The 7,476-nt window shown below is 42.1% G+C and overlaps 1 pseudogene and 1 gene segment (V, D, J or C); both read left to right on the forward strand.

Moving 5' to 3' along the window:
- The window catches only part of LOC122704631, a 284,386-nt gene that overhangs the window by 262,947 nt on the left and 13,963 nt on the right, over positions 1 to 7,476 (forward strand).
- On the forward strand, positions 2,524 to 3,209 carry LOC122705808 (annotated as a pseudogene).

A 7,476-nucleotide genomic window follows, 5' to 3' on the forward strand; every position in this document is an offset into this window, starting at 1 on the left:
TGCCTTAGTTTGAGAAATGCCTAATGCCCCTGTGTTCAGACCCTATACAAGCCACTGGAAGAAGCTTATCATACCGCGGGCCTGAGAACTATTTCTCGTAGAGACTATACTTCATAAACAGATCATTGTACACCTGGACATGTCCACTCATTCACTTTTTCATTCATTTTTCAAATATTTTTAAACCATTTGCCCTGAACTAGTGTTCTGTGTATTTTGAGAAGTTGGCCACTGAGATTAATAAGATTAAGTTCCTGATCTCAGGTGCATCAAGCCTAGTTTGAAAAACAACACACAAATGTTACTGGATTGATAGCATTGCCCTGAAAATCCATGTAAGGCAACCTCACACCTGACTGTAGCCACAAAGTCTTCATGCCTTAAAATGGTTTATGTTAGCAAAGAACAATGTTTTGACTTCTTACCATAATACAACCATACTTTCCATGAAGTAAATCCTAGAAAAAGAAGCAGCTGTGAAATGACTTTGTTATATCTTCTGCTGGGTTCACTTCACTTGCACAAATAATTGCACAGGAACCTAGACAAACAGGCTGATAGACACTGAGCAGACAGTTCTTCCCAGTGAGATCCCTGAATCTCTAATAAAATAAATACACAGGAGCCTGATAAACACCACACACATGCCTTTGAAATGAAGCAAGCCTGGTTAATATATTAAGCATCTGAACTTCATTTTCTAAAGACTCTACCAGAAAATTACTAGAGCTAATCAATGAATATAGTAAAGTTGCAGGACATAAAATTAACACAGAGAAATCCCTTGCATTCCTATACACTAACAATGAGAAAACAGAAAGAGAAATTAAGGAAACAATACCATTCACCATTGCAACAAAAAGAACAAAATACTTCAAAGTATATCTACCTAAGGAAACAAAAGACCTATACATAAAAACTATAAAACACTGATGAAAGAAATCAAAGAGGACACAAATAGATGGAGAAATATACCGTGATCATGGATTGAAAGAATCAATATTGTGAAAATGAGTACACTACCTAAAGCAATCTATAGATTCAACGCAATCCCTATCAAGCTACCAATGGTATTCTTCACAGAACTAGAACAAATAATTTCACAATTTGTATGGAAATACAAAAAACCTTGAATAGCCAAAGCAATCTTGAGAAAGAAGAATGGAACTGGAGGAATCAACCTGCCTGACTTCAGGCTCTACTACAAAGCCACAGTCATCAAGACAGTATGGTACTGGCACAAAGACAGAAATATAGATCAATGGGACAAAATAGAAAGCCCAGAGATAAATCCACATACCTATGGACACCTTATCTTTGACAAAGGAGGCAAGAATATACAGTGGAAAAAAGACAACCTCTTTAACAAGTGGTGCTGGGAAAACTGGTCAACCACTTGTAAAAGAATGACTTTCTAAAAAAAAAAAAAAAATACTTAGTTGAATTAAAACAAGAATATTACAAGTGCTATCATCTAAGTATGGTCCAGGGGCCCCAAAGGAGACCTTTTCAGGGAGGTTTACCAAACTCCCTGAGGTTTCTCTCTTTTATTGAAGATTATTACTCAGCCCAAGATTCACCTTGGATCTCTGCCCTCCGCATGCTACCCCCTTGCCCCTATCTCTCTCCCTTTCCCTCTTTTTGCCCACATCTCTCCTTTCTTGTCCAGTGGTCCACACATTTCGAGGTTCCATCTCAATCCCACAGTGAGAGAGTTTTGGTAAACCCCGCCAGTACTGGTGCCTGGAAGCTGCTTCCATGAAGTAAGCTGGGCAGTGTTAGCACTCATCTCATCTGTCTTCCTTATCTCTGTGCTACCTGATGTCCAAGGTCCAAAATTTGTTTCATGTATTTTGTCCAGTTTTCTAGTTGTAAGGTCAACTCTACCTCTAACTCTGAAAAAGGAGTAATGGTAATTTTTTTTTTTTTTTTTTGGTATTTTTACAAATGTGTCATTTGATGATGGTAGGGTATGTAATAATAACCTTATCATTCAACCATACATTATTTGAGACCTGCTGTAGATAAGGTTTCTTCCATGGCATGTTGACTGAGTCTTGGGGATGAACAGAGCTAATTCAGGTGAAGAACTTGAGGAAAGCAGGGAGCACTTTCCATTCAGGAGGAACCTTCTCTGATTCATGGGTATCTTGGAGACACATTGAAGGAAGAAATCTCTGACTATCCCATCTAGAAATTGTAAGTGGGGTTTCTTGAGAAGCTAGAGGTACCTGTACCATGCAAAAAATTATGGAAGTAATTATAGTTTGCCTAAGCACTGTTATGTTTAGGACTCTCTTCTTAGGGTCCTGTCCCATTCTTCTGTATGTACCCCATAAGCTATTATCAGGAGAAACAGGTCAGAGCGGACTGTGGTGCAATTTTCACGATCACCACCAGAGAGCGGGGTTTCCTTCAGATGCCATTCCTCTTGTGTTCAAGAGCCGGTTTGACTTGCTTATTCTGTAGCCACAAGACGGAATACTGCTATGGTGCAGAAAGGGGCTCTCCGTTTCTGAGTGAGGAGCTTCTGTAACATCCAGATGGAGACTAGTTTCGTTAGACTGGCGTATTCCAGGGAACAAGGACCGTTTTCTTTTGCCAGCATGCATTCTGCCACTCACTCAGTTCTTCTGATCATCTTAATATTCAGTAAGTAACATTTTATTCTAAAGCTTAATGATTTTTCACTTTCTTATAACTGTAGGTAAGTTTTGTTTTTCTTCTCTGACTGAAAACTCCTCTCCTGTGCATTTCTATCATAACAAAGTGATTTTCTTGTAGGAGGGACCAATGGTGACTCAGTGAACCAGACAGAAGGCCCAGTGACTGTCTCAGAGGGGGCTCTCATGACCCTGAACTGCACTTACCAGACTGCTGATTCGGCTCTCTATCTGTTCTGGTACGTTAAGCATCTCAACAAAGCTCCTCAACTCCTCCTGAAGGGCTCGACGACAAACCAGAGGCCCGAGTATGAAGGTTTTCAGGCCACTCTTGTGAAGAGGGACAGCTCCTTACACCTGCAGAAACAGGCAGTGCAAACATCAGACTCGGCTGTGTACTACTGTGCTCTGAGTGACACAGTGATGGAGGGCTGCAGGGGGAGCTGAGCGCAAACCCAGATGCAGATGGGGCTCCGACTGTGGGCAGCCCCGGAAGGGGGTGTTGTTTCTCTTTCAGAGGTACTGTCAAAGCACTCCCAGCTCTGATACTCTGAGCCAAGGACCTTGGAATTCTTGGATTGCCCGACAGAGGAATCTGGGGCAGGACAGTGTAAGAGGAACCTAAGTGCTTTTCTCCAGAAATGCCTGTTTTCAGCCCATCCACATTCCCCCAGATGGCATAGAATCCCTTGAAGTGACATTAACTCTTCAACAACAATTCAGATTATATATGCTGAAATATTTCACAATGTGTTAATGAAAATTCCAGGGCTCATTGTTGATGGACGACTGTGTGATCTGGAAGCTAGTCTCTGGTTTTGAAAATTCAGGCCAAGATTGTGTATCCTGATGAGTTTCACCTGCAGACACTCCATCTTCAGTGACTGGAGCTTTATTCTCTCTTTCCTGGACTTTTCCATCCCTTCTGGTTGCTCCAGAAATGCTGCTACCTAAGTAAATTCCAAGAGGAATTTACTGACAAGTTTCTGACAAGGTATTCCTTCTGTCAAGGGCCCTGTGGATCAGAGCAGCCCACTCTGTAAATATTGCAGGTGTTGTGTGTATTGTTTGTATTCACACTGGGTGCAGGATATTCTCTTTGCTAATAACCTCATCTCAGGGAAATGGATGCCAAAGAATGTTCAAATTACCATACATTTGCACTCATTTTACATGTTAGCAAGATTATGTTCAAAATTCTTCAAGCTATGCTTCAGCAGTACATGAACCAAGAATTTCAGATGTAGAAGCTGGGTTTAGAAAAGGCTGAGGTACCAGAGCAGATCCAATATCTGCTGGATCACAGCAAAAGCAAGGGAATTAAAAAAAAATCTACTTCTGCTTCACTGACTACGCTAAAGCCTTTGACTGTGCGGATCACAACAAACTGTGAAAAATTCTTAAAGAGATGGGGATACCCAAGAAAGCTGTATGCAGGACAAGAAGCAACAGTTAGTACTGCACATGGAACAATGGACTGGTTCAAAATTGGGAAAGGAGTACATCAAGGTTATATATTGTCACCCTGCTTATTTAACTTATATGTGGAGTACATCAGGTGACATGCAGGGCTGGATGACTCAAAAGCTGGAATCAAGATTGCCAGGAGAAATATCAACAACCTCAGATATGCAGATGACACCACTCTGATGGAGAAAGTGAAAAGAAACTAAAGAACATCTTGATGCAGGTGAAAGAGGAGAGTGAAAAAGCTGGATTAAAACTCAACATTAAAAAAAAAAACCTAAGATTACGGTATTCAATCCCATCATTTTATGGCAAATAGATGGGGAAAATGTGGAAACAGTGACAGATTTAATTTTCTTGGGCTTCAAGATCACTGCAAATGGCGACTGCAGCCATGAAATTAAAAGATGCTTGCTCCTTGGAAGAAAAGATATGACCAACCTAGACAGCATGTTAAAAAGCAGAGACATTACTTTATCAGCAAAGGTCCATATAGTAAGAGCTATGGTTTTCCCAGTAATCATGAATGGATGTGAGAGTTGGACCATAAAGAAGGCTGAGTGCCAAAGAATTGATGCTTTCTAGCTGTGGTGTTGGAGAAGACTCTCAAGAGTCCCTTGGACAGCAAGGAGATCAAACCAGTCCATCCTAAAGGATATCAACCGTGAATGTTCATTGGAAGGACTGACGGGAAGCTGAAGTTCCAATATTTTGGCCACCTGATGTGAAGAACCAATTCACTAGAGAAGACCCTGATGCTGGGAAAGATTGAGGGCAAGAGGATAAGGAGGTGACAGAGGATAAGATGGTTGGATGGCATCACTGACTCAATGGACGTGAGTTTAGCAAACTCTGGGAGCTAGTGAAGGACAGGGAAGGACACATACCTGCAACATTTACAGAGTGAGCTGCTCTGATCCACAGGGCCCTTCAGAAGGAATATCTTGTCCGGAAGCTCTCCTCTTGGAACTTACTTAGGCAGCAGCATTTCTGGGGCAACAAGAAGGGATGGAAAAATCAAGGAAAGAGAGAATAAAGCTCCTTGCATGCTGCAGTTCATGGGATGGTAAAGAGTCAGAAATGACCTAGGGACTCAACGACAACAAAAACAGGGAAAATTAATTCGTCAATCAGTCATATTTCAGACACGTAGAAAGAGTGTTTATGCACTTTTACAATAAGCTACCTTGGCAGCAGAGTGAGCTTTTTCACCTGCTCAAGAAACTGGGAGAAAGTATCACCCACTCCCAAAGCAGGAACGTCTCCACACTCCTCTGCTCATGAGCGGGATGCGGAGCCACTGTGGTCCCTGCTCTGCGTCTCTGATACAATCATGCCATCTGCAACTTTGAGGACTAGACTTTCTGGCAGGACAGTGGTGGGCACACAGGTGGGAAGAGATGGATGTTTTACTACTGGGCAGTCTGTGAGATGTGGCCAGAATACTGAATCATTGTCATTTCATAATTTATAGGCAAGTGTGATTTGCTAAGTTTTGTCTGACTCTTTCCAACCCCATGGACTGTAGCCCACCAGGCTCCTCTGTCCTTGGAATTTTCCAGGCAAGAATACTGGAGTGGGTTGCTATTCCCTTCTCCTGGGGATCTTTCTCACCCAGGGATCAAACCCTCATCTCCCCAATTGGCAGGCAGATTATTTATCACTTAGCACCTGAGAAGCTCAATTTATAGACACAACTACTTAAATGCAGAGTTTAATAGTTATAGTAGTTTTATGGTCTTGGCAGATGTAGTCACCATCGTCACTTAGGGTGGATCTGGACACCCACCTGAAGGTGAGCACTGCCTTCCTCCCTAACATCCTAGAGTCCTGCACACTGGGGGCTGGCCACCTGTGCCCTGGGGGTTCAGCATCTTAATAAACAGACCCAGAAATGGAGAGGGAGATGAAAGAGCAAAAATAAATCTTAACGGTGGGAAAATAAAAGTATTCTAGCTGATTTTATTTCCCTGGTAGTAACTGCTTCAGTTCTCTGCTTTCGGTCTGATCCCTCATTTCAAGTACTGGGGGCCAGGCTAGTGGGAGTACAGACAGGGCATAGGATTTTTTTTTTTTTTTTTGCTCACCTGCTCCTCAATCAACTGAATGCCATTTGAGGTAGGAAATGTTTTCCACATTGTAGACAACCCTGTAAATTTCCAGAATGAATGCTGGAGGGATTCCTGAAAATGCACAAGAGTTTAAGACAATCTAGGTGATCTGCTGAGCCAGAGAGTCCTGCCAGCATGATAACTTCAACTCAAGATTCTAATTTTAGGCAGAGTGTTGGTTCAGTGACTGGGGCTCTGCACTCACATTGCTGGAGGCCCAGGTTCGATCCCTGGTCAGGGAACTAGATCCCACAAGCCTAAACTAAGACCTGGTGCAGACAAAAGAACAAAACAAGCAAAAAGAACAGCTCAGCATCAGATGTGCATTAAAAATGATCCCAGTTTTGGTAAGAACTAACAAAGTTCATTTTAACTGGGGAGAAAATCTCAGTAGTGAAAAAAAGGCACATTTGAAGAAGACTGTTCTTGAGTTCAGCTGACTTAGTCACAGCCGTTGTTACTGGACTGACAACATTGAGAGCCCGTGTAAGACACCCTCACAGCTGTCTGCAGCCACGACGTCCCCAAGCCTTAAAATGGTCTATGTCAGCAAAGAACAATGTTTGACTTCTTACCATACTATAGTTAGACTTTGCATAAAGTAAACCCAATCCTAGAGGAAAGAACAAGCTATGAAATGACCCCATTAAATCTTCTGCTGGGTTCACTTCACTAGCACAAATAGTTGCACAGGGAACTAGACAAACAGGCTGACAGACACTGAGCAAACAAGTTCTTTCCACTGAGATTCCTGAATCCCTAATAAACAAACAGAAGACAGATAAATACCACACACATGCCTCTGGAATGAAGAGTGTCTGGGTAATATATTAAGCATCTAAACTTGACATTCTAAAAAAAATACTTAGTTGAATTAAAGCAAGAATGTGACAAGAGGTAAAAAGATGTTTCAAGAACCAGATTACCTAAGTAAGGTCACCTGTGCCTCATGAGGCTTACACCTTTAGGTGTAAGGTTGCTGTCATCCAGGATGGTCCAACTCCCCACCACTCTCCCCCACGAACCCTGCCTTGCACTTATTTCTCTTTTTCTCTCGTTTTTGTCAACATTCCTCCCCTCTGGTACAGAGGTCCACAAGTTTTAGGTATTTCAGGATCTCCATTCTCCTATTCTGTCTCAATCCCACAGAGAGACAGCTGCACTATTTTTGGTAAATCCCTCATGCACTGGTGCCTAGAAACTGCCTCCATGAAGTAAGCTAGGCAATATAAGTG

The sequence above is a fragment of the Cervus elaphus genome, chromosome 12 (genome assembly GCF_910594005.1).
Source record: "Cervus elaphus chromosome 12, mCerEla1.1, whole genome shotgun sequence".
Lineage (NCBI taxonomy): Eukaryota > Metazoa > Chordata > Mammalia > Artiodactyla > Cervidae > Cervus > Cervus elaphus.